Genomic DNA, 27464 nt, shown 5'->3' on the forward strand with positions numbered 1-27464 from the left:
GGGTCAGCCATAGGTATTGCAGGAGTTGTCCTTGAAAGAGCAGCTTCTGTGACAGCTCTCTCAGCTCCACCTACCTCATAGGGTGTCTGTTGTGGAGGGAGAAGATATAGGAAGATTGTCAGCCGCTCTGAACCTCTGATACAGAGAGAAGGGCAGGGTATAAATCTGCAACCTTCTTCAAAACTGGAGGAAATTGTGCTATAATAAATACAATAAAGAAAAGACTTAAAACCACCGAAACTTTTCTGAGTAATTATTCTCTGTTGTGACATAAGCTTGCAAAACATTACTGTGAGCACAATATATTGCACCAAGGTATTATAATAAACAATTAGTAGCAAGCCCATCCTAAAGAAAGTCCGTCTTGAGAGTCCAAAGGGCCAAGTTTGAAAAAGGCTGCAATGTAGAAACATCTTGTCCCATGCAGCGATCTCAAAGTGTATCATGCCCCCTAGTCGAAATTTGCGCATTTCGATAATGCTTCTTCCTCAGGCAACTATTCTCCTGGAACCAAACTCACAATTTTGGGCATGCAGGAGTCTAAACATTCAGAAGCAGCTTCCATAGTTCTGCTGGAAGGTGGCAACTGTATGTCAAACACCCCTTCCGACTCCAATTTTTCTAGGAAAAATCACATTGGGAACCTTCAGTCATTCCAAAATAGAGTACATTTGTTGTTGCTCTGTCACACAGTCGAGTCTGACTCTTTGTGAACCCATGGACCAAGTCACTCCAGGCCCTCCTGTCTTCCACCATCCTCCAAAGTCTGCTCAAATTCATGTTAGTTACATCAGTAATGCTGTTCAGCCAGCTCATCTTTTGCCATCCCCTTCTTCTTTTGCCTTCTGTCTTTCCTAGCATCAGGATCTTCTCCAGTAAGTGCTCCCTTCTCATTGGGTGGCCAAAGTTTATTAGAATCATAGAATCATAGAGTTGGAAGGGACATAACATAAGAACATAAGAGAAGCCATGTTGGATCAGGCCAATGGCCCATCCAGTCCAACACTCTGTGTCACATAAGAACATAAGAGAAGCCATGTTGGATCAGGCCGATGGCCGATCCAGTCCAACACTTTGTGTCACAGAAGAACATAAGAGAAGCCATGTTGGATCAGGCCAATGGCCCCCCCAGTCCAACACTCTGTGTCACATAAGAACATAAGAGAAGCCATTTTGGATCAGGCCAATGGCCCATCCAGTCCAACACCCTGTGTCACACAGTGGCCAATATATGTGTGTGTGTATACACACAAATACCTCACTCTAAATTCACAGGATCTTCATTGCTGTCAGAAGGCCATCCAGCCTCTGTTTAAAAACCTCAAAGGAAGGAGAGCCCACCAACTCCCGAGTGTCAAGTAGATGGATTCAACACGGAGCCAGAGATAAAACAAAGACTTCATTTATTGATTATCCGTTACTGTGGCTCAAGCCAGACGCTTGAGTAGAATGAAACCAATACATTGATACAAGCTTTATAAGACACACTTCAAAAGAATTCCTACGGGGAGGGTAATACGAGAGCGTTCACACGTAACTACAAAAGATACATTCCCAGGCTGCTATCACACCGTTTGGCCTTGCTTACATGTACGGCTCATACTCCCTCGCACTCTGTCTGGGAAGGCCCAGTTTACTTCTTTCATAGCAATTACCAGCCATAAAGTAAAGGAGGGGTCACCAAAGGAAAATAACCTAGCAGCATCTGGCCCATCGTGATTTTAAGCAGGCCTGTTCTTGACAGGCAGGACCCGTCAGTCTTGGAGCAGAATCAGGCTATCTTGACATACTGCCCCCCTTATGCTCCACCCCTCGGTCGCAGGGGGTGTTTTCTGTGAAACTTATTGATTAGATCAGAAGCTGATACATCTTTTTCTTCAACCCATTCATTTTCACTGGCAGGGAAATGTTTCCACTTAATCAGATAATACAACTTCCCATGTTTAATTTTAGAGTCCAGGATCTCCTGAACTTCGTGATGACTCTGATTCCCAATCTGAATAGGTTGCGGTGCTGTCGTTCAAGGATGCCAAACAGACTGGCCGGGGTCCCGACGGAGCAGGCTGCAATGAAAGACAAGGCGCACTTTACTAAACATCTTAGGCAGTTCCAGTTCTACAGTGACCCAGTTTATTACTCTTTTGATCTTAAAAGGACCCAGATATTGGTATGCCAGTTTCTTAGATAGGTAGGTTTTTTGTTGACACAAATACAGAGTCCCCCACCTTAAAGTCCCAGGCGGGGACATGAGACTTATCATATTGTTTTTTATATGTCTCTTTGGCAGCCTCTAAGTTCTCCTGGATCTTTTTCCAAGTTTTGCTTAGAGTGTCCCACCATTGCTCAAACGAGCTAGGCTGTTTGGTGAGGTCTCCTCCTGGCAACACTGGGATCGGCTTGCCCTCATAGCCACTCACAGTCTGGAAGGGAGAGGCTTTGGTAGAGCTGTGTACACTGTTATTGTATCTGTACTCAGCAAACGGGAGGAGATCAACCCAACTGGATTGTTGGTGATTGATATACCACCTTAGATATTGTTCTAATAAGCCGTTCACGCGTTCCGTCTGGCCGTCCGTCTGTGGGTGGTATGCAGAACTCAACCCCTGCTCCATTCCTAGTAATTTGCAAAACTCCCGCCAAAAGTTGGCAATGAACTGCCTGTTCCACTGAGGAATCGCTCTAACCGTCAGGAAGTTCTTCCTAATGTCGAGTCGGAAACTCTTCTGATTTAATTTCAACCCATTGGTTCTGGTCCTACCTAATCACAGAATTAAAGATGACAGTTTCTTGTTCCTCCGCTTGTTTTCCCCGCTGCTTTTATTTGGTGTCTCATGTGTATACATACACACACACACACACACACACACATATACTGTGGCTAATAGCCACTGATGGACCTCTGCTCCATATTTTTATCCAATCCCCTCTTAAAGCTGGCTATGCTTGTAGCCGCCACCATCTCCTGTGGCACTGAATTCCACACGTCATCTAGTCCAACCCCCTACACAATGCAGGAAACTCACAAATACCTCCCCCTAAATTCACAGGATTTTCATTGCTGTCAGATGGCCATCTAGCCTCTGTTTAAAAACCTCCAAGGAAGGAGAGCCCACCGCCTCCCGAGGAAGCCTGTTCCACTGAGGAATCGCTCTAACTGTCAGGAAGTTCTTCCTAATGTTGAGCTGGAAACTCTTTTGATTTAATTGCAACCCATTGGTTCTGGTCCTACCTTCCGGGGCCACAGAAAACAATTCCACACCATCCTCTATGTGACAGCCCTTCAAATACTTGAAGATGGTGATCATATTACCTCTCAGCTGCCTCCTCTCCAGGCTAAACATCCCCAGCTCCTTTAACCTTTCCTCATAGGACTTGGTCTCCAGACCCCTCACCATCTTTGTCGCCCTCCTCTGGACCCGTTCCAACTTGTCTATATCCTTCTTAAAATGTGCTGCCCAAAACTGAACACAAGACTCCAGGCATTCTTTAAAATACTTAAGACATTCTAAAACTGTTTAGCTGCCTTACTGGTATTTTATTATGGTTATTTCCCTTAATTCATTGATAATGCCCATTTTTCAAATCTTTGCCAGTTGCAGGAATAATATATTTCTGCAGAGTGCCACTGCTTGTGTTTTCTATTTCGTGGCCGTTTGAGCTAATCACAGAATTAAAGATGACAGTTTCTTGTTCCTCCACTTGTTTTTCCCGCTGCTTCTATTTGGTGTCTTGTTTCTTCTTTTCCTTAATGACATAGATCTATCAATTTGCTCGTTCCTTAAAGTACCTGCTTCTGAGGTCACGGCTAAATGGCCTTTTAACTATCGGTCCAGATGGTTGAATATTTCAGTCATTCCCCATCTATAATAAAGGGGGTGAAAGAAAGAAAGAAAGCCAGCCAATCTAGCCTGATGGAGAAAATAAAATTGAAACGATGGACGCAGCTGCTGCGTACCTTCTAGACAAAAAGGCTACATCTCTTGGAACTGGGGTATCAAACTCATTTATTATGAGAGCCGGATCTGACATAAATGAGGCCTTGTCAGGCCGGGCCATGTGTGCCATAAAATGTAATATCAGGTAGCAGATATAAACTTTAGAAAGGACACAAACAAAACCAAAGGTAAACAAAACTTAAAATAAAACATGCTTAATTGATTAGCCCTCTTGCAATATTTTGTTTATTTAAAAGTCTCTGATAACTGACACCTCTCGCTCTGAATTATTGCATCAAAATCTGGAGACAATGTCTGTGCTGTAGCAATCTTGAGTATGCTGTTCAGGTGGTGTTCCGGTGTGTATCTGTAAGTTGCAAACCTACTTTTTATTCATTGACATTCATTACAGAAGAAGGTTTGAATCCCTTCTTGTGCTATGAGAGCTTGCTTGGGTGACCTTGGGGCCTGTCACACTCTCAGCCTCACCTTACCTCACAGGGCTATTGTGGTGAGGAAAAAAAATGGAGAAGAGAATGCTGTAAGTGGCATTTGAGTCTCCACTTGGGAGAAAGGCAGGGTATGAATGAATGAAATGAACAAAGGCATATGCTGTAAAGCAGGGGTGGCCAAACTGAGGCTCGGGACCCACATCTGGCTCTTTCACTCATATTGTGTGGCTCTTGAAGTCCCCACCACCCCATCAGCTGGCTTGGAGAAGGCATTTGTCTCTTTAAATTTGTCTCCAAGCTAGCCAGTGGCTTGGAGAATGCATTTAAAGCTAAAGTTGCTTTCTTTTCCCCTCCTCCTCCCCCTATCTATTTGTCTTCCTTCCTTCCTTCCTTCTTTCCTTCCTCCCTTCCTTCCTGCCTGCCTGCATGCTCTCAAACATCTGACGTTCATCTCTTGTGGCTCTCAAACATCTGACATTTATTCTGTGTGGCTCTTATGTTAAGCAAGTTTGGCCACCCCTGCTGTAAAGCAACTTAAGTTTTGGGTGATACTCCCCCCACCTCCCCCCCCCCAAAAAAAACAGAAGAAGATGTTCCTGGGGCTGCTACTTTATCAAATATAGATCTGCATGGAAACAGGTAGCTATATAAAGATAGATAGATAGATAGATAGATAGATAGATAGATAGATAGATAGATAGATAGATAGATAGATAGATAGATAGATAGATAGATAGATAGATAGATTAAAACCTTCCCAGTTCTTAGTGTGGATGTCTTTTCGACTTCAAAGATGGATAGCAGGTGTAGCAAATTTGCTTGCAGTGGAGGTGATATTGGCAAAACTGTCTGATAGATCAGAAGGATTTCCATCAAGTGAAAATGTAGAAAGGCACCAAAGACCTGGCCAAACAGTAGGACGGAATGACACCACCACTACCAGCCCAGGAAGAGTTCAGTGGCCTAATTCTCTTAGGCTGCAATTTACTTTGTTTGTCTGCTTAAGAATGCCTGGGGGGGGGTGATATCATTAAGATTAATGATATCATTAAGATTAATGGGTGACTATTGAGAACCTGGAATCTGCATTTAGAAAACAAGCAATCTGAAATAATTGCTGCAGGAATAATTGCAGCCCTCTAATTGGTGTGCGAGATCCTTAAAAGAACCCTTCACCCCTCCCCCATACTTTAAGCCTTTTTAATTGATAGATTGCTCTCTAAAGTTGTTCTTCCAGTGTCCACCAAAATGATTATCTGAGCAGCTGCAGACCGCAAATCGGCAGAATTTGCAGAAAACGGCAACAACCGCAAAAATGTATGCCTGTTCCAGAAGTAACAGTTCAGTAAAACATCAGCAAGAACTGGGGGGAAGTACAGGGGAGGGCAACCAAGACCTGGGGCTCTTTAGCTTGGAGAAACGTTGACTTGAGGGCTGACATGATAGAGGTCTACAAGATTATGCACGGGATAGAGAAGGTAGAGAAAGAAGGACGTTTCTCCTTTTCTCACAATACAGGAACTCGTGGGCACTCAATGAAATTGCTGAGCAGTCAGGTTAGAACTGACAGAAGGAAGTCCTTCTTCCCCCAAAGGGTGATTAACACATGGCATTCACTGCCACAGGAGGTGGTGGCGGCTGCAAGCATAGTCAGCTTCAAGAGGGGTTGGAAAAGCATATGGAGCAGAGGTCCATCAGTGGCTACTGGCCACAGAGTAATTGATGGAACTGTCTGGGGCAAGTGATGCTCTGTATTTTTGGTGCTTGGAAGGGGCAACAGGGTAAGGTCTTCTTGTGTCTTGGCCCTACTGATGGACCTCCTGATGGCACTTGCGCTTTTGGGCCACTGTGTGACACAGAGTGTTGGACTGGATGGGCCATTGGCCTGATCCAACATGGCTTCTCTTATGTTCTTATGTGACACAGAGTGTTGGACTGGATGGGACATTGGCCTGATCCAACATGGCTTCACTTATGTTCTTATGTTCTTAAAATGATTAGGGAGTTGGAGCACCTTCCCTACAAGGAAAGGTTGAAGAGTCTTGTTAGGAAGTAGTAGGAAATTAATTAATTAATTATCGTACAACAGTGGGTGCAGTATAGCCTCTGTCAGCCTGAAACTCTATCACTTTTTGTGGTGAGCTGGGTTTATTTTGGGAGGCTGAATAGTCTGAATGCTCCTCTTGTGCATAGGCTGCCCATGCCTCTCCCAGCAGCAGTGCAGGGGCTGTGGGATTGCCGCAGCACAGATCAAAGAGAACCGACTTTTTTCCAAGTCAGGATGCTGCCATGCCAGATCTCTCAGAGAGTCAATTTGGTGTAGTGGTTAAGTGTGCAGACCCTTATCTGGGAGAACCGAGTTTGATTCCCCACTCCTCCACTTACAGCTGTTGGAATGGCCTTGGGTTAGCCATAGCTTTCATAGGAGTTGTCCTTGAAAGGGCAGCTGCTGTGAGAGCCCTCGCAGCCTCACCCACCTCACAGGGGGAGAATATACAGGAGATTGTAAGCCGCTCTGAGTCTCTGATTCAGAGCGAAGGGCGTGGTATAAATCTGCAGTCTTCTTCTTCTTGTGTGAGCTCACCCATAATTTCGTGGCAGATAAGTCTGCCAGTGGCTACTAGCCATGGTGACTGAAAGGAACCTCCATATTTAGGCCAGCACATGAAGCAACTCATGTTCAAAAGGTCACAATGCCCAGCCATTTCATGCTTTCCCCTGGTCCTAGGCTCAAAGCACTGACCATGAGATTTCTGCGATGAATGTCAATAAAATCAAAAGTAGGTTTGCAACTTACATATGCCAGAACAACACCTGAAAAACACAGACATTGTTGTCGAAGGCTTTCACGGCCAGAGTCCATTGGTTGTTGTAGACTTTCCGGGCCGTGTGGCTGTGGTCTTGGCAATGCCACACAGTCCAGAAAATCTACAACAAACACAGACATTGTCTCCAGATTTTGATGCAGTAATTCAGAGCAAGAGACAGTTATCAGAGATTTTTGAATAAACAAAATATTCCAAGAATGCTAATCTTTTAAGCATGTTTTATTTTTAAGTTTGTATTATATATATTACATATATTTAATTGTGTTTGCCTCTGTCCTTTATAAAGTTTATATCTCCTCTACCAGGCATTACATTTTATGACACACATGGCCTGGCCCTGGTCTCATTTATGTCAGATCCGGCTCTCATAACAAATGAGTTTGACATCCCTGTTCTAGTTGCTACTAGCCAGAACAAAGTATGCAGAGCTCCGTACACAGTGGGTGTTTTCGCACTCACGTTTTACTGGCGCCACGACCCTCCTGACGCCGGCGAATCTGCATGGATTTCGCAACAGAAGCGCCGGCGCTCCCAGAAGCGCCGGCGCTTTCCGTCGCTAAGCCAGCGCAAACGTTTTCCTGCATCTTTGCGATTTCCGTTTGCGCTGGCTTAGCGACGGAAGTAGCCGGCGCTTCTAGGAGCGCCGGAGCTTCTGGTGCGAAATCCATGCAGATTCGCCGGCGTCAGGATGGTCGTGGCGCCAGTAAAACGTGAGTGCGAAAACGGCCAGTGAGTATTCAGAACAGAGACCACACACAACCTTCTTGTTGGAACCAAGGCTGATAACAATGCAACCTTGCTCCCAACCATCTGATATATCTCCTGCACAACGGGGCATTATCCTTGGTTTAGCATAGTAGTCTAGCAAGGAGACTGGGTGTTGGTGAACTTGATATTAGGCTTGCCAGGTCCCCCCTGGCCACTCCCAGAGGGAGGTAGGGCTGCCAGATCCGGGTTGTGAAACTCATGATGATTTTGGTAATAAAGCCTGAGGATAGGGCTGCCAAGTTCCCCGGGCAGACGGGGTTTCCCCTGCCTGGGAGGTTCCCAAAGCAACAGCCAACATAGAGCTGGCAGAGGGGATCCTCCATCAACACCACTGGCATGATGACTTCACTCATAAGTGATGTCATTGTGCCGGCAATGTCATGCGCCGGATGCTCTAGTAGCTTCCAGGGAAACTCTATGGTTTTCCCAGATGCTCTAGCAATTTGGGAGGGAAAACTCTATGGTACCTATTGTACCATAGAGTTTTCCCTCCCCAAGTGCTAGAACGTCTGGAAAAAAACATAGAGTTTTCCGGGAAGTTCCTAGATGGGCTGGTGCGTAAGATCGCCAATGCGATGATGTCACTTGTGAGTGACATTATTGTGCTGCGCACGCAAAGCCAGTCCCCCACTAGGGCTGCAGGGGACTTGGCAACCCTACCCGAGGAGCAGGGCTTTTCTTGTAGCAGGAACTCCTTTGCATATTAGGCTACACACCCCTGATGTAGCCAATCCTTCAAGAGCTTACAGGGCTCTTCGTACAGGGCCTACTGTAAGCTCCAGGAAGATTGGCTATATCTGGGGTTCCTGCTAAAAAAAAACCTGCTGAGGAGGAGAAGGACCTCCTCAGCAGGAGGAGGAGTTCCTGCTAAAAAAAAACCTGCTGAGAAGGCCCTCACTGGGGTACAATGCCCTAGAGTCCACTCTCCAAAGCAGCCATTTTCTCCAGGGGAATTAATCTCCGTAGTCTGGGAGTGAGCTGTAATTCCAAGGGATCCCCCAGGTCCCACCCGGAGGCTGGTATCCCTATTTCATACACTCCAGACTATTTTCTTTCTTAAAAATAGTCCACCTGTGCAGTTTATTTGTTCGTGTCCCAAGAAGAAGGTCACTCTTTGTTCACCTGGATCCGTATAGCTTTCTTCAAGGACAAACGTTGAAACAGGTGGCTGGCCTTCAGAGAGGCTGAGAAGAAACCAATTAAGAAGCTGGGAAAGTGAGATAAGGTCCATTTCTCCCCATTTCCTTCACCTTGGCTTCAGCCTTTGATCCCACCTCCTGCAAAATGTCACTCTTCCGCCTTTGGAGGGAATTGCTTTCCATTCCACACAACTAGCTTCCACGCTTATCAGGGAAGTCGCACATGGTGCCTTCAACGTAAACACTTTCCTTTTTCTTCCGTCAAGCAGGCCAAATTGAAACTCTCCGAACTCCCCCTTTCTCCCACGTCGCTCAGCAGTTTTGCCAGTTCCCTAATTCCAATTGCTGCATCACTGCTGGGGAAATGCGTTCCGCCAGCATGGTGTTAATGTTCGTAGATGAAGCGATGGCATGTATCTTCCTAAAACATGCTGATCTGTTCTGGAGTTACTCAGACTGCGCCTCTGGGACTCGGATTATAGGAAAGAGTCCTGGCATTAGACTTTGCACAGCCTGCGATGGTGGCATATTGCCAAGTGTCTTGGCTGGTGTCAAGTTTGTCTGCCCGGGTTGTTCTGAAATAGATTCAGCTCGCCCTGTGCTGAAGAGGAACAATTGGGACGCATGAAAAAGCAGCTGTGTGACCTCTTTGCCAAAGGCCTGGGTACAATGTGCGCCTAGGGTTGCCAAGTCCAATTCAAGAAATATCTGGGGACTTTGGGGGTGGGGCCAGGAGACTTTGGGGGTGGAGCCAGGAGACATTAGGGGTGGAGCCAAAATCAAGCTTGTGACAAGCATAATTGAACTCCAAAGGGAGTTCTGGCCCTCACATTTAAAGGGATGGCACACCTTTTCAATGCCTTCCTTCCATAGGAAATAATGAAGGATAGAGGCACCTTCTTTTAGGGCTCATAGAATTGGACCCCCTGGTCCAATCTTTTTGAAACTTGGGGGGCATTTTAGGGAGAGGCATTAGATGCTATACTGAAAATTTGGTGCCTCTACCCCAAAAGACAGCCCCCCCCCAGAGCCCTGGATACCCGCAGATCAAGTCTCCATGATTTTCTATGGGAATAAATCTCCATAGGGAATAGCAGAGTTCCCAGCAGACATTTCCCTCCCCTCCCCCCGCTTTCTGACGACCCTGAAGCGGGGGGAGGGCCTCCAAATCGGGGGATCCCCTTCCCCCACCTGGGGATTGGCAACCCTATGTGTGCCTGATCGGTAGGTTTCCCAGCTTCCAGGTGGTTAAAGGCAGCACAACCAAAGTTATAGTGACCAAATAACTAAGAATGTATTGAAACAAAATCATACAAATATGTTCCACAGTTTCGCAGTTCCATCCAAGGAGTCTTGAGCCTTTTGGAGTTTAGTGCCATTTTGAAATCTAACTGGTGACTTTCTGTCCCATTTGCCCACTGGGAATTTGATGTGCAGTCTTTGGATGCAGTTTTCCCTCCAAAATTGCTTTCACCCAATCAGAGGGACAGAAGGGATCCTGAGAGATGCAGGCCCACCAGCAACTCCAATGTAGGCTTCTCCAGGCCTGTAGGCCATGCTAGGCCTAGGATCATGACAAGGAGGAGGAGGAAGGAGAAGAAAAAGAAGCAGAGGAGGAGATTGGATTTATACCTCACCCTTCACTTGGAGTCTCAAAGTGCTTACAAACTCCTTCCCCTTCCCCTCCCCACAACAGACACCCTGTGAGGTGGGTGGGGCTGAGAGAGCACTTTCCAGAACTGCTCTTGAGAGAACAGCTCCTTCAAGAACTGTTACTGACTCAAGGGACTTCACTGGGGTATAATGCCATAGAGACTACCTTCCAAAATGGTCATTTCCTTCAGGTGAACTGATTTCTCTCACCTGGAGATAAGGTTTCCAGGTTTCCCCCGGGCCACTGATGGTGGTGGAGGTGGTGATTTGCCAGATCCAGTTTGAAAGCCACATAGACTCCACCCTCCAAAGTATCTCTTTTCCCTGGAGGAACTGATCTTTGTTGTCAGGTGTGTTGTTATTCCAGGGGTTTCCCAGGTCCACCTGGAGGCTGGCAACCCTACCTGGAAATCAATTGTAACCTCAGGAGATTTCTAGGTACCACATGGAGGTTGACAACCCTATGTGCAACCAAAGTCCTGCTTCAGGAGGTGGCAGCTTCTTCAGGCTAGAAGAAAAACTCCAGGATTTGCTGGACAGAATGCTCACCTGGTTACTTCCACTGGTTCCCCCACCTCTTTGCCTCCCCATAGGGTTCCTAGCTCCCAGGCCCCACCTCTACACCTCCCATCCCCACCAAATCTGACATTTTAGCATCATGTCTACATGACTTCATCATGACCCAGAAATGATGTGGGTACGCCAGGGACACCATGGTGACACTTTGGTTTGGGGGCAAACACTCTATGGTAGAAGCAAATTCTACCATAAAGTTTTTGTCCCAAACCCAGAGAGTCACCCCCACATCCCCAACATGCCAACATCACTTCTGGGTCACATAGAAGTCAAGTAGACACATCCAGGGCTTTTTTTGTAGCAGGAATTCCTTTGCATATTACGGCACACCCCTCTGATGTAGCCAATCCTCCAAGAGCTTACAGTACGCCCTGTAAGGAGAGCCCTGTAAGCTCTTGAAGGGACTGACTACATCAAAGATGTGTGGCCTAATATGCAAAGGAGTTCCTGCTACAAAGAAAGCCCTGAGCACATTCCTGAAATGTCAGGTTAGACTCCTTGCTCCTGGTTAGCTCACTTCCCATCTCCCACAAGCTGCCCAGAAGGACCTGGAAACCCTAGCTGTGGTCCGTCCCTGGGCTCCACTCCCCAAATCTCCAGGAATGTCCTAACCCAGAGTTTGCACCTCTAGCTCCCGGAAGCAGTTTTGTCTTTGTGTTTGACCAAAGAAAGAATGGTGGTGCTATGTAACCGTCTCCTCTTCATCTCATCCCCCCCGCAATGCTCAAATGAGCAAACGGGGGTACGGCATGATGTTGTGATGTCATTTCTGGCTGGAAAAAAGAAGTGACTTTGCTGTATTGTACAGAGCTCTCATTCCCTATGGTAAATATCATAGAGATGGGGGAATTAATAAAGCAAATTTGAGGCTATGACCGATTTAAGTACTTTTTTGTTCTAGGTCCTTGTTAAGTAAATTATTTATCTATCTAAATTTGTGAAGTGTTTAACGCAGTGTGCTTTATTGTTTTTATGGACTGCAAGAAGATCCAATCAGTCAGTCCTAAGGGAAAACAACCCAGAATGTTCCCTGGAAAGTCAGATGCTGAAGCTGAAGCTCAAATACTCTGGCCACCCAATGAGAAGGGAGCACTCCGTGGAGAAGATCCTGACGCTGGGAAAGACAGAAGGCAAAAAAAGAAGGGGACAGCAAAAGATATGGCTGGACAGCGTTACTGATGTAACAAACATGAATTCGAGCAGACTTCGGAGGATGGTGGAAGACAGGAGGGCCTGGCGTGACTTTGTCCATGGGTGTCATGGGTGCTGGGGACCCCGCAGAAGAAGCTGAGCCTGCAGAAGAAACTGTGCCCCTGCCACCTGCACCAGTGCCCCTGCCTCCTGCGGGAGAAGACCCAAGCCCCCCTGCCTCGCCCTCTTGGGTGGCTCGGGTGTGTGACCGCCTTCTTCAGGACCTCAGGGATCGCGGAAGAGGGCGGCCCGCTCACAAGCAAGACGCTCCCTGAGCCCTGAGTTTTGAAAGGATCCTGGCTCTTCTAGGAGTAAGGATGCTTGAGTCTCAGCAGGATCCTGGCCGCCCTCTGAGTCAGCACTTAGCCCAAATGGGCAACAGACAGCAGAGGGCTATATAGCTGTGGGCTTTGGGAGGAGGCTTTGTGGAAGCAACTAGTCACTTACCTGATGCTCTAGCATCCACTCCGGCTTCTGACTTTGGCTTCTGGACCCCCTGAGTTTGGCTTTGACTTCTGGACCCCCCCCCCCGACTTCGGCCCCTGGATCCCTGACCTGCGATACCTGGACTGTGATTTGGTTTTGGCGCATCGGACCCTCTTTGCTCACCAGCTACAGACCTTGGACTGACCCTGGACTTCGCCTGACCCGGCCCCAGCCCGTGACAATGGGGTCGCAAGGAGTCGGACTCGACTGTGCGACTGAACAACAACAATGTGTCTAATGTATTGTTTCTCGAATCAGTTTTGTGTTTATCTCTTATATTTGCAATGCGTGCGACAGCTTATTATTACCAAAGATTTCAGGTTTTCACGGCTGGTAACATAATTAGGGTTTGTAGAGTTTTTCGGGATCAAGTGCCGTGTTCTACTGGAGAAAGTTTTCCTTCCAGACGTTTCATTCTCAGCTGCGGAGAACATCCTCAGTGGCGTTGCAGCCGGAGCAGGCGCTCAGACCTTCTTGGCTGTTGTGCATTGAGTGGGGCCAGGGCTGCTGGAGAGCTGCTATTTCTAGGCTGGAGGGGGTGTGATGAAAGGGCAATTGGTTTGTGGATGTGCCCATTGTTTGGTGGGGCTTCCTGGAAGGGTAGTGATAAGGAAACTGGCTGTTGAATGTGACCATTGTTCTGTGTTAATTGCTGGGAGGGTTGGAAGGGGTTTGAAGATAAGGAAGATGGTTATTGACTGCTGATTGTTCTGTGGAATTTGCTGGTTGTTCTGAGACTTTCTGCAATTTATAGTCTGTAGGGTGTTTTGCAGAGCTGGGTACCAAGATTGGTGGATGAAAATGCCTTCTTCCTTTCTGTTAAAATTGTGCTGGTGTTTGTAAATCTCAATAGCTTCTCTGTTCAGGCGGGTATGATAATGTGAGACCGTAGAAAGCTTATTATTACGTCCGTAATCTTCTTGAATTAATTTCGCTCCGCATTGTTGCCGAGCACCTTTCATATTGTATTTGGCAGTAGCAGCTTTAATAAAGTTCTTAAAAACCTTTTTAAAAAGCAAAGGGGATCACATCTCGCTCACGACTCCTGCTCCGGCTCCATAAATCTTCACCCACACCTCCAGCGCAAGAGCAATTATTCCCGACCAGCTGAAATTACGGCCCGTGTTGTTGAACATTGGCATTTCTGTAACAAAATCCGTCAGTACTGTTCCTACTCTGTCTGAGCCTCCTCCAGTCCGTTGCGAACCGAGAAGCATAAAAACATAATCGCTGCAAGGGGAAACATCACCACGATTGTGACATTTCAGAGTCTGATACCCTTTTCGGTAGCCGGACCGATGCTTTATGGTCGCTGCCTGCACATGCTTTTTGGTTACAGACGCTGAAATAAAAGAGCTGCAGGAACTCGGAGTCCTGGAATGGAATTTCCAGCATCAGAAGGGGCTGGGATGACTCAGGGAACTAGTGCTTTTTTAAAAAATAAGGATGTATGAGTCATCCACAAAACATTTTCAGCTCCCTGAAAAATGAATCTCCTTTATAAGGATTATTTTAAAAGCCAGCTGTAAAAAAATGATGAAGTGGTTTGTTCGAGGCAAGGACCAAACAAAAAGTGCAGAAAAGGGCAACTAGAATGATTACAGGTTTGGAACACTTTCCCTATGAAGAAAAGTTAAAACGCTTGGGGCTCTTTCGCTTGGAGAAACGTCGACTGCGGGGTGACATGATAGAGGTTTACAAGATTATGCCTGGGATGGAGAAGGTAGAGAAAGAAGTACTTTTCTCCCTTTCTCACAATACAAGAACTCGTGGGCATTTGATGAAATTGCTGAGCAGTCGGGTTAGAATGGATAAAAGGAGGTACTTCTTCACCCAAAGGGGGATTAACATGTGGAATTCACTGCCACAGGAGGTGGTGGCGGCTACAGGCACAGCCAGCTTCAAGAGGGGGTTAGATAAAAATATGGAGCAGAGGTCCATCAGTGGCTATTAGCCACAGTGTGTGTGTGTGTGTGTGTGTGTGTGTATATATAAATTATTGGCCACTGTGTGATACAGAGTGTTGGACTGGATGGGCTGTTGGCCTGATCCAACACGGCTTCTCTTATGTTCTTATGTTCTTACCAGCATCAGCAGAATCTGAGATGCACCAGAAGCCCATAGATTCAGCTATGGCTCAGTTGCCAGGTCTGACTCAAGAAATATCGGAGGACTTTGGGAGTGGAGTCAGGAGACTTTGGGGGTGGAGCTAGGAGCAAGGGTGTGACAAGAATGATTGAACTCCAAAGGGCGTTCTGGCCATCACATTTAAGGGGACTGCACACCTACAACCAGTTTGGTGTAGTAGTTAAGTGTGCGGACTCTTATCCGGGAGAACTGGGTTTGATTCCCCTCTCCTCCACTTACAACTGCTGGAATGGCCTTGGGTCAGCCATAGCTCTTGCAGGAGTTGTCCTTGAAAGGGCAGCTTCTCGGAGAGCTCTCTCAGCCCCATCCACCTCACAGTGTGCCTGTTGTGGGGGGAGAAGATATAGGAGATTGTAAGTCACTCCGAGTTTCTGATTCAGAGAGAAAGACGGGGCATAAAACTGCAGTTTCTTTCTTCTTCGTTTAAATGCCTTCGTTTAAATGGAGGATAGGGGTGCCTTTTTGGAGGGCTCATAAAACTGGATCTCCTGGTCTAATCTTTGTGAAACTTGGGGGTTGTTTTGAGAAGAGACACTGAATGCTATGCTGAATATTTGGTGCCTCTACCTCAAAAATCAGCCCCCTCAGAGCCCCAGATACCCAGATCAATCCTCCATTATACCCTATGGGAATCTGTTTCCATGGGGTATAATGGAGTGCCCAGCAGACATTTCCCTCCCCCTCCCCCGCTTTCTGATGACTCTGAAGAAGGGGGAGGGCCTCCAAACCAGGGGATCCCCTGCTCCCACCTGGGGATTATACAACACACAGAGAGTAACACGGCAAAAGGACAAAAAATCAAAGGTACATAACCCACCGTGAAAACCAGCTTCTATTATTGAATTATACAAGGTCAACAAAGATAAACATACTCATATACAAATTCCACCATCATAAATTACAAAACAACCATAACTCTTATTCCTTAACGAAAAAGGAAGCATTAGCACCAAGAGTCCTTCTTTTCATCCTATGGTAAAACTTCCCATCTCATTCCATGAAATCCTGGTGTAGTACTGGGCGAGCCCATGCCCCCACCTGGAGATTGGCAACCCTAGTTGCCCGCCTCCAAGTGCCACCTGAAGATCGCCAGTGATTATAATTGAAAAAACTCCAAAGTACTAGGGCTTTTTTTGTAGCAGGAACTCCTTTGCATATTAGGCCACACACCCCTGATGTAGCCAATCCTTCTGGAGCTTACAGCAGGCCCTGTACGAAGAGCCCTGTAAGGAATTCTAGCAGGACCTCCTTTGCATATTAGGCCACACCCCCTGAGGTAGCCAATCCTCCTGGAGCTTACAGCAGGCCCTGTATGAAGAGCCCTGTAAGGAATTCTAGCAGGACCTCCTTTGCATATTAGGCCACACACCCTGATGTAGCCAATCCTTCTGGAGCTTACAGCAGGCCCTGTACAAAGAGCCCTGTAAGGAATTCTAGCAGGACCTCCTTTGCATATTAAGCCACACCCCCTGAGGTAGCCAATCCTCCTGGAGCTTACAGCAGGCCCTGTACGAAGAGCCCTGTAAGGAATTCTAGCAGGACCTCCTTTGCATATGAGGCCACACCCCCTGATGTAGCCAATCCTCCTGGAGCTTACAGCAGGCCCTGTACTAAGAGCCCTATAAGGAATTCTAGCAGGACCTCCTTTGCATATTAGGCCACACCCCCTGATGGAGCCAATCCTCCTGAAGCTTACAGCAGGCCCTGTACGAAGAGCCCTGTAAGGAATTCTAGCAGGACCTCCTTTGCCTATTAGGCCACACACCCCTGATGCAGCCAATCCTCCTGGAGCTTCCAGCAAGCACTGTACGAAGAGCCCTGTAAGGAATTCTAGCAGGACCTCCTTTGCATATTAGGCCACACCCCCTGATGTAGCCAATCCTCCTGGAGCTTACAGCAGGCCCTGTAAGAAGAGCCCTGTAAGGAATTCTAGCAGGACCTCCTTTGCATATTAGGCCACACACCCCTGAGGTAGCCAATCCTCCTGGAGCTTACAGCAGGCCTCGGTAGAAGACCCCTGCAAGCTCTTGGAGGATTGGCTGCATCAGAGGTGCGTGTGGCCTCATATGCAAAGGAGCTCCTGCTACGAAACAAAAAGCCCTGCTCAGAACAAAAGCAAAGCCTGAAATGTGTCCGTTTTGCACAAGCCACCCTCTTGATCGGAGATTTCCCAACTCCTGCTTGAAACCACTCAGCTGGCTTTGACCGTGGCAGCCCTGAAAAGCAAATCTTAATTCTGGTCCTTTTCTCCTAAGAGCATCATCTGGACGGGCACCCGATAACGCCACCTGGTGCCTTGTCTAATGGCTTGAGAAGAGGTTGCAAGGGGACGGACTTTGGCTTGCAGTGCTTTCCATTTGACTTGCCCCTGCTTCTGGATGAAGAGGCACGAACACCTGCCAGTTTCACTCAGAGTCTCCTCACCAGCTGAGCTCCCCCCCCTCCCCCCCCATCAAGCAGATTGGATCTTTGTCAACAGCTTGGGGCTGTTCGTCAGGTTCCTTTGCTGTACATTCAAACAGTACAGTACAGTACAATCAGCAAGCATTTCACATCTGGGCATTCTCAGACAGCTTAAGGAAGGAAGTTAACAGCAGCCACGTCCTGACCTGGAGGGCCCAGGTTAGGTTGTCTCATCATAGAATCATAGAGCTGGAAGGGACCTCCAGGGTCATCTTGACCAACCTGCTGCACAATGCAGGGAATTCACAGATACCTTCCCCTAAGTGGCAAAGGGACAGACAAATGGGAGTGGGGGAAAGCCCTAGGAACAGAGGTGTGAGGGAATAAAAGGGGGGATCACGCTAATGGCCGGGGAGGAAGAAGTGGAGAGGGTGTCAAACTGAGAGAGAGAAAGAGCACACTGAACCCTACTCCATGGGAGGCGCTAGTGGGTTGAAGTTAACTCTGCTGCCCTCCATTTCTGAGGCCACAAGAGCCCTTGCCGGTCCCAGAGCCACAGAGGCGGCACCCCCGGGGGGGAGGGCACAGATGGGTCTCACGCCCTTCAAAATCAACTTGGACCCCCCCAGCTGGTGCAGAATCCATGGGTCAGCCATTATCAAGAGCTAGAGAGAGCAACTAAGGGCCGTGGCTCAGTGGCAGAGCATCTACCCCACACGTTCCGTTGTCATCCAAAGGACCCACTGCTTCTTTGGCTGGTTTCTTGCTCTGGATATACATATATACCAATATGTTTATTGTTTGTCTTGTTCCCTTTAGCAACCCACTCCTCAGAATCCCAATTATTGACATATATTTATTTTGCCAGAGCCTGCAGTCCCTCCTGTTCAATTGGGGCAGACCTTCCACTTTTTAAAAGAAGCCTCTTCACGTTTGATTAGAGAAGAAGAAGAAGAAGAAGACAATGGATTTATATTCTGCCCTCCACTCAAGAGTCTCAGAGCGGCTCACATTCTCCTTTACCTTCCTCCCCCACAACAGACACCCTGTGAGGTGGGTGGGGCTGAGAGGACTCTCACAGCAGCTGCCCTTTCAAGGATAACCTCTACCAGAGCTATGGCTGACCCAAGGAAATCTCAGCAGGTGCAAGTGGAGGAGTGGGGAATCAAACTCGGTTCTCCCAGATAAGAGTTCGCACACTTAACCACTACACCAAACTGGCTCTCGGCATCAAATTGGCTCTCCAAATCAATGGGCAGCTCCTGTCCCATCCTGTCCAAAACTCTGTGTCACAAAAGAACATAAGAGAAGCCATGTTGGATCAGGCCAATGGCCCCTCCAGTCCAACACTCTGTGTCACATAAGAACATAAGAGAAGCGACGTTGGATCAGGCCAATGGCCCATCCAGTCCAACACCCTGTGTCTCATAAGAACATAAGAGAAGCCCTGTTGGATCCGGCCAATGGCCCATCCAGTTCAACATTCTGTCACATAAGAACATAAGAGAAGCCATGTTGGATCAGGCCAATGGCCCATCCAGTTCAACATTCTGTCACATAAGAATATGAGAAGCCATGTTGGATCAGACCAATGGTCCATCCAGTCCAACACTCTGTGTCACATAAGAACATAAGAGAAGCCATGTTTGATCAGGCCAATGGCCCATCCTGTCCCACACTCTGTGTCACATAAGAACATAAGAGCAGCCATGTTGGATCAGGCCAATGACCCATCCAGTCCAACACTCTGTGTCACACAGGGACATAAGAGAAGCCACGTTGGATCAGGCCAATGGCCCATCCAGTCCAACACCCTGTGTCTCATAAGAATATGAGAAGCCATGTTGGATCAGACCAATGGTCCATCCAGTCCAACACTCTGTGTCACATAAGAACATAAGAGAAGCCATGTTTGATCAGGCCAATGGCCCATCCTGTCCAACACTCTGTGTCACATAAGAACATAAGAGCAGCCATGTTGGATCAGGCCAATGACCCATCCAGTCCAACACTCTGTGTCACACAGGGACATAAGAGAAGCCATGTTGGATCAGGCCAATATCCCATCCTGTCCCACACTCTGTGTCACATAAGAACATAAGAGAAGCCAAGTTGGATCAGACCAATGGTCATTCCAGTTCAACACTCTGTGTCACATAAGAACATAAGAGCAGCCATGTTGGATCAGGCCAATAGCCCATCCTGTCCAACACTCTGTGTCACAAAAGAACATAAGAGAAGCCCTGTTGGATCCGGCCAATGGCCCATCCAGTTCAACATTCTGTCACATAAGAACATAAGAGAAGCCATGTTGGATCAGGCCAATGGCCCATCCAGTTCAACATTCTGTCACATAAGAACATAAGAGAAGCCATGTTGGATCAGGCCAATGGCCCATCCAGTTCAACATTCTGTCACATAAGAATATAAGAGAAGCCATGTTGGATCAGACCAATGGTCCATCCAGTCCAACACTCTGTGTCACATAAGAACATAAGAGAAGCCATGTTGGATCAGGCCAATATCCCATCCTGTCCAACACTCTGTGTCACAAAAGAACATAAGAGCAGCCATGTTGGATCAGGCCAATGGCCCATCCAGTTCAACATTCTGTCACATAAGAACATAAGAGAAACCATGTTGGATCAGACCAATGGCCCATCCTGTCCAACACTCTGCGTCACAAAAGAACATAAGAGAAGCCATGTTGGATCAGGCCAATGGCCCATCCAGTCCAACACTCTGTGTCACACAGTGGCAAAAAACCCCCAAAACAAGTGCCATCAAGAGGTCCACCAGTGGGGCTAGAAGCCCTTCCACTGTGCCCCCCTCCACCCAAGCACCAGAATACAGAGCATCACTGCCCCAGACAGAGAGTTCCAGCAATAAGCTGTTGATAACTTCCCTAACTTGTGTTGTTAACCACTCAGGCCTTCTTTTAGACTTGGCAATGCCTTTACTCACCTGTAGAATGCATTCTATTTGGGCTTCAGTTAGTGTGGTTTTAAATAGCTTCCAAGCATCCTCTAGGGATTCGACTCTAGACCAGGGGTGTTGGACTCATTTGTTATAAGAGCTGGATCTGACATAAATGAGACCTTGCTGGGCCAGGCCATGCCATGTCGGGCCAGGCCATGTGTGTACCTATTTAAGATTAGGTAATTGAGAGATAATCTTTATAAAGGACACAGACACAATTAAAGATTTTTTTTAAAAAAAAACATCCTTAAAATAAAACATGCTTAAAATATTAGCACTTATTGGTCTGAAAGGTGCTTTCTTTGTATCCCTCCCATGGGATCCAGGGAACTGGGCAAAGGAAGCTTTGCCTCTTTCCTTCCTTCCCCAGGGGGCCAGGAGGGGGAGGAGCCTCACCCAATAGAAGGAGGAGAGGTTTGGCTCAAAAGCTCTGCTGTTCAATTGAGACAGCCTGGCAAAGCAAGCTCTTCCTCCCCCCCCCTTCCTCCCCAAATCCAGTTTGGGTACTGATCAATGTTCCCTCTAAGCTGCAGGGTCTTGTGAGCAAAAAAAAACTACTTTGTGAGCTACTGGCATTAAAATTGTGAGCTACTGCATAAATTATTGTGCTCTAGGGGCATCCTTCCTGAGCTAAGACAAAAAATGTGTGAGCGGGAGGCTAAAAATCTGTGGTCTAGCTCACACTACCGCAGCTTAGAGGGCACACTGGTACTGATGCCAGTCTCCACCTTTCGTCTCCACACACAAAGCCTGGACGAGCCCAAAGAGGCCACCGGGAAAATGATCCCTTCCTTCCGCTCCAGCCTTAAGATAAACAAACAGCACCTTTGAGGAGGGAAGGGAAGAGTCCCCACAAGAGACCCGGAGAGGAGGCGGCGGAGGAGAGGGAGAAGGGAAGGATCAGGGCTGGTCGTACCTGCAGCGAAATGGAGGGGGCTGGATTTCCTGCCGGCCGTGTCTCTGCCGTTCACGTTCTCTGGCCGCACCAGGCGCTTCACGCGCTCCATGTCGCCGGCCCTCCCTCTTTCGCTCCCCCCTTCCTTCCTTCCTTCTTCACCCCCCCCCCCACTTTCCTCACAACCCGGATGGGGCATGGGGGTTGAAAAAGAGGCGTCTGTGGGGAGGGCGAGAAGACGAAACAGGAAGGGGAGAGGAGAAGCTGCTGGGATCGGGGCTGGGTGGGAAGGGCCGCCATTCCCCCCCGCTTTCCAGATTTTTGGTGAGCGGGGGGAGGAGGCTCTAAATCTGGGGTCCCCCGCCCAGGCGGGGGATTTGGGAAGCCTATCAGTCGCTCAGGGGCCCGATAGGCGTTCTGCAGGAGCCTAATTCGGCCCTCGGGCCACATGTTTGACACCCCTCTTCTACCGTTTCCCCTTCAGCTTCCTTTTTATTATTCCCCTCATCGTGCCCAACACCAGTCTGTTGAATTAAAGTTGGTTACGAGGCCTGAAAACAGCCTGTAGGAATCTAGCAAAGGGTTGCCCCTGAGCGTGACCAATCCATTCTTTTATTTTACTTTATATTTTGCTCGGAAAGCCCTTTGGGAGGAAAAGACTTCATTCAGTTGAATTGATCTCCAGTTGTAGCTATAATTTCCTAAGATGGAAGGTATAACCAAAAAAAAAAAGAAAGAAACTGAAATGGTTGAAAGGCTAATGTTCCTGTCTCAGCGCAGGCATTCAGACAGGCTCATCTGCAAAATTCCCTCCGACTGTGTAATTGCACATAAAGGCCCGGCCTGATAAATTGTCACACAGCTGTCAGCCAGATGTGATTTGATAGAGCTATAAACCCATGAAATATCAAAGTTTATCCTGAACACAGCGACTGACCTTTAATTATGGCTTCGCAAATGTGATACAGTAACGGATGTGTGGGGTTGCCACATCGATGTGTTTCTTTGCAAAATATGGAGCGTGAAAAGATTGAGGAAAGGGTGTCAAGGGGCGGGGAGAGAATCCTTCGCCTCCCCAGAATGCTGCAATGGAACTCGGCGTGCATCAAGACGAGTTAAAGTTCACATTGTTGTTGCTTTTGACATTCATGATAATTTTGTCATTGGTTCTGATTCATTGATTGTCAGTTACGGATGTGATTGTGACCAGGCCGATACACATTATGGAGCATTTCTATTACAGTGTACCATCATTTAGGTACACATCGTAATGCCGATTGAGAGATGTTCAAGCAGTACTGGGAATGCATATATTTATACAGGAGTGGGGGGGATCCATGCGAGCAAACAGCTAATCGCAGGCTCAATTTGCACCAAGCAGGAGTAAAAGATAATTCATACCAGAGTATTCCACATTACTATGTATAGGTGTGACAATTTGGCAGCGGAGAAAGCAGACAGGAAGAAAGCTGATTCATTTGAAACAGTGTTGGAAGAGAATTTAATGGATATCACGGACCACGCAAAAGACAAATGACCCCGCTGGTGGGCCTCCTGATGGCACTTGGGTATTTTTGGCCACTGTGTGACAGAGTGTTGGACTGGATGGGCCATTGGCCTGATCCAACATGGCTTCTCTTATGTTCTTATGAGACACATAGTGTTGGACTGGATGGGCCTTTGGCCTGATTCAACATGGCTTCTCTTATGTTCTTATGTGACACAGAGTGTTGGACTGGATGGGCCATTGGCCTGATCTAACATGGCTTCTCTTATGTTCTTATGAGACACATAGTGTTGGACTGGATGGGCCTTTGGCCTGATCCAGCATGGCTTCTCTTATGTTCTTATGTGACACAGAGTGTTGGACTGGATGGGCCACTGGCCTGATCCAACATGGCGTCTCTTATGTTCTTCTGTGACACAGAGTGTTGGACTGGATGGGCCACTGGCCTGATCCAACGTGGCATTTCTTATGTTCTTATGTGACACAGAGTGTTGGACTGGATGGGCCACTGGCCTGATCCAACATGGCGTCTCTTATGTTCTTCTGTGACACAGAGTGTTGGACTGGATGGACCACTGGCCTGATCCAACATGGCTTCTCTTATGTTCTTCTGTGACCCAGAGTGTTGGACTGGATGGGCCACTGGCCTGATCCAACATGGCTTCTCTTATGTTCTTATGTTCAAATCAGGGGGTGCTAGATCAAATCAAGCACGAACTCTCCTCAGAAGAAGAGAGATTGGATCTATACCCTGCCCTTCACTAAGCAAAGGAGCCTGAGAGCGGCTTACAATCTCTTTTCCCTTCCCCTCCCCACCACAGACACTCCGTGAGGTAGGTGGGCTGAGAGAGCTCTGACAGAAACTGCTCTTGAACAGAACATCTCAGAGAGAACTTGTGGCTGACCCAAGGTCACATCAGCAGGTGCACGTGGAGGAGTGGGGGAATCAAACCAGGTTCTCCCAGATAAGAGTTTGTGCACTTAACCACTACACCAAACTGGCTCTCTTTCCAGTGGAGGAGAAGCTGCAATGATGAAACTGGTCACATTAAGAGAATGCAAGAGTTATTGGAAAAAACAGGGGCCTAATGATAGGAAACATCGTATCTGGACTGGAGTCGTGCTGCCAAGTTCTCACCAGGAGCAGGAAAAGCAGGTTCACAAACCTCCACGTAAACCAGCCTCACAAATTATACAAACTTGAATTTACTAAGTAACATATACAAATTGTTTTAAGTATTGAACAATGCCATTCCATTGGGAAGTGCACAAGGAACATCCACCTCTCACCCAAAGTCACTGAAAAGGCAAATGAATGTCCAAGATTCTTTAATAGATGGGTGCAGGTAGTAATTTCACAGGTAGAGTTTTCCACGGAGACCAACGCTCCCCATGATCACTCCTGTACAGCAAGGCACAAAGAATGAAACGCGACGCGGCTGTACCAGTTCCACGTTTCTCAATTGCTTCTATGAGCTTCCCAAATATTTTATACCGTTAGGAAATTGACCACACTGAACGGAAATAATTATCAGCGGCAGCATTTGAACAGTATGAAACAGCACTAGGGAGTACAGCCACATTGCGTTTCATTCTTTGTGCTCCCTAAGCTGAAATGTTTGCTGTCTGGCTAGAGGAAAAAGCTGGATATTACAGGCTGGATACCACCACCCTTTCCAGCAGAGTTTTCTTCCAGTGCCCGGGGCCTAATTCTAATTCTTGTCCACACCGAGATTTCTCGTTCTGGAAGCAGGGTCCCACAATTTGTTCGGTACAATCTAGTGTCTGGCAAACAGGGCAGAAATGGCCAGCACAAAGAATCCCATCCATCTCCAGAGACTGGTGCTTGGAAAGCAGTGAGATCTCCAAATTCCACATGGAAACTTTTTCCATCCATGGTGCCAAAGCAGCTCAAAAGGACAAAGCAGATGGCAAAACTAGACAGAGTAGGCATTTTGATCACCAGTTCATTTTGCTGTTGACTTGCGGATGCAGCTCAGGTTTAATAGATGTATATAGCTAATATATAGGTTGGTGGTTGTTGTTGTTATTCCATAGATTTATACCCCACTCTTCACTCTGAATCTCAGAGCAGCCTACAATCTCCTTTACCTTCCTTCCCCACAACAAACGCCTTATGAGGTAGGTGGTGCTGAGAGAGCTCTGACAGAAGCTGCCCTTTCAAAGACAGCTCTGTGAGATGCTATGGATGACCCAAGGCCATTTCAGCAGCTGCAAGTGGAGGAGTGGGGAATCAGATCTGGTTCTCCCAGATAAGAGGCCGCACACTTAACCACTACACCAAACTGGCTCTATTATTATGATTTAAAGATTGCCCGCTGAATTGTATTCTACTTGGTTGTAAGCCACTCTGAGCCATACTTATTGAAGGGGTGGTGAGGTGATAAATAAATAAATGCATATTAATCCATTATTAGCCCATTAAAGAACTCAGAGTAGATTAGTCCTGGAGTTCAGATGCTCCAAACTGAAACTTGACCTAAAACTAAACAAAAGTCAGAGCTTCTTTCTTTTGAGTAGGGATGCACAAGAATGCAATTCCAGCTGGCGTGGTGTCAAGGGGTGTGGCCAGATATGCAAATGAGTTCCTCCTAGGCTTTCTCTACAGCTATCTATTTATATAAAAGGGTTCAATCACTTTCCCCTTTCCATCCCTTTCCCCTCTTCTTATAAATGGCTGATTTGCTTCATGTTACTTTAGTGAGAAGGAATATGTTTAAATAACCCGTTTTATACCTTAATTTGCTTAACTTTCGCTTTTAGGTTCTTAGACTATGTAACGGATTTACTTACTATTGCATTTTTAACCTTACTCACTTCTGGCAATCTATGCAAAAATAAAAAGTGGTGTGGCCTGAAATGCAAATGAGTTCCTCCTAGGCTTTCTCTACAAAAAGCCCTGTGTGTGAAACAATGGTGGTTTCAGGGGTTGTGGCCTGATATGCAAATGAGTTCCTGCTGGGCTTTTCCCCACCAAATCAGCCCTGGCAAAAGTGAAAAAACCTTTGATAAATTCTGAATTGCGCATATGCAGGGTAAACATGAAGACTGAAATTCAGACAACCTATGAGATACTTGTTGGGTTTTGAGTGAGATTAATTTTCCAAGGTTGCAATTTCCATTATTTTGATTTCACTCCCCCCACCACCACCACCCTGCTTATGACAAACAATCCCATTTAATCTTTATTTTGGCCCCATTTGCATGGGCATGAACTGGGAAACAGCAGTTCAGTTTGTGGTTCGTGATGTGCCCCATTCATGAACCACAGACTATCACGAACTTTCAGCCACCTCACAAACTGGTTCAGTTCATGAGGTTTGTGAGGTGGTAGAATGCCTCCCAGCATGCTAGAGAGACCAAACTCACAGGAGATCTCTAGCGGACTCTCCTCTACCTACCTGTCAAGTTTGGTGATGATTGGATTTATGGGGTCTGAGTTACAGTCCCTTGAAGTAAGTGCACCCAGGAACATGCTTTTTGGGGAAAGGACAAATAGGCCTAAGGTTGCCATGTCCAATACAAGAAATATCTGGGGACTTTGGGGGTGGAGCCAGGAGACAAGTAGGCGTGAAAAATCGCAGCTGTTGAGACCCTGGAGAGCTAATGCTAATAGGAGTAGACAATACTGACTTTGATGGACCAAGGGTCTGATTCAGTATAAGGCAGCTTCATATGTTCGTTGTACCCATTGTACCATAGACTTTCCCCTCCCAAATAGCTAGAGCATCCAGGAAAACCATACAGCTTTCCCAGAAATGCCTAGAGAGGCTGCCGTGTGCCAACGTGATGATGTCACTTTCAGGTGATGTCATTGCACTGATGACGTCGGGGGAGGTTCCCCCCGCCAGCCCGATGTGGGCCAGCAGGTTGGGAACCTTCCGGGTAGGGGAACCTCTGCCCGGACCGGGGGCTTGGGAGCCCTATTTCTGATTCAGAGAGAAGGGCAGGGTATAAATCTGCAGTCTTCTTCTCCTTCTTCTGGGGTCGTTTTTCCTGAGCTAAGACTAAAATCCATGGGCTGGAGGCTCACGCTAACTCACACTAACTCAGCTTTGAGGGAACACTGGTCTGTACCCAGCCAAAGTCTACCTTTCTCACTTGCTAGAGCGTTCTCCGTCCCCGTAACCCGGTATAAAACCACACTGGAAAAGGCTTAGAGCAGATGAGTCGTCCGCAAAGACCTGGGGCTTGTCTGCTACTGTCTCCCAACGCTGCGGCCAATTCCCATTTTATAAGGGCCAACCAGATGGTCAGCTTACTTGATTCTCGCATGTCGTTGGCCGGCAGTATTTGCTCCTACTTTCCTTTTATGACCACCAAGCCGGTCCGATTGTTTCTGCTCCGGTACCCCCCCGTTTGCTTGCCCTTTCGAAACACAGTGGCTAAGTGACAAGAACATATTTCACTGTTTACAAGGGACCGGGTGGGGAGGCTGGCGCTTGAGTGCTCAAGCTGGTTCTTGCTTCGGCCTGCCAATGTT

This window comes from Heteronotia binoei, chromosome 9, assembly GCF_032191835.1.
Source record: "Heteronotia binoei isolate CCM8104 ecotype False Entrance Well chromosome 9, APGP_CSIRO_Hbin_v1, whole genome shotgun sequence".
In the NCBI taxonomy this organism is placed as follows: domain Eukaryota; kingdom Metazoa; phylum Chordata; class Lepidosauria; order Squamata; family Gekkonidae; genus Heteronotia; species Heteronotia binoei.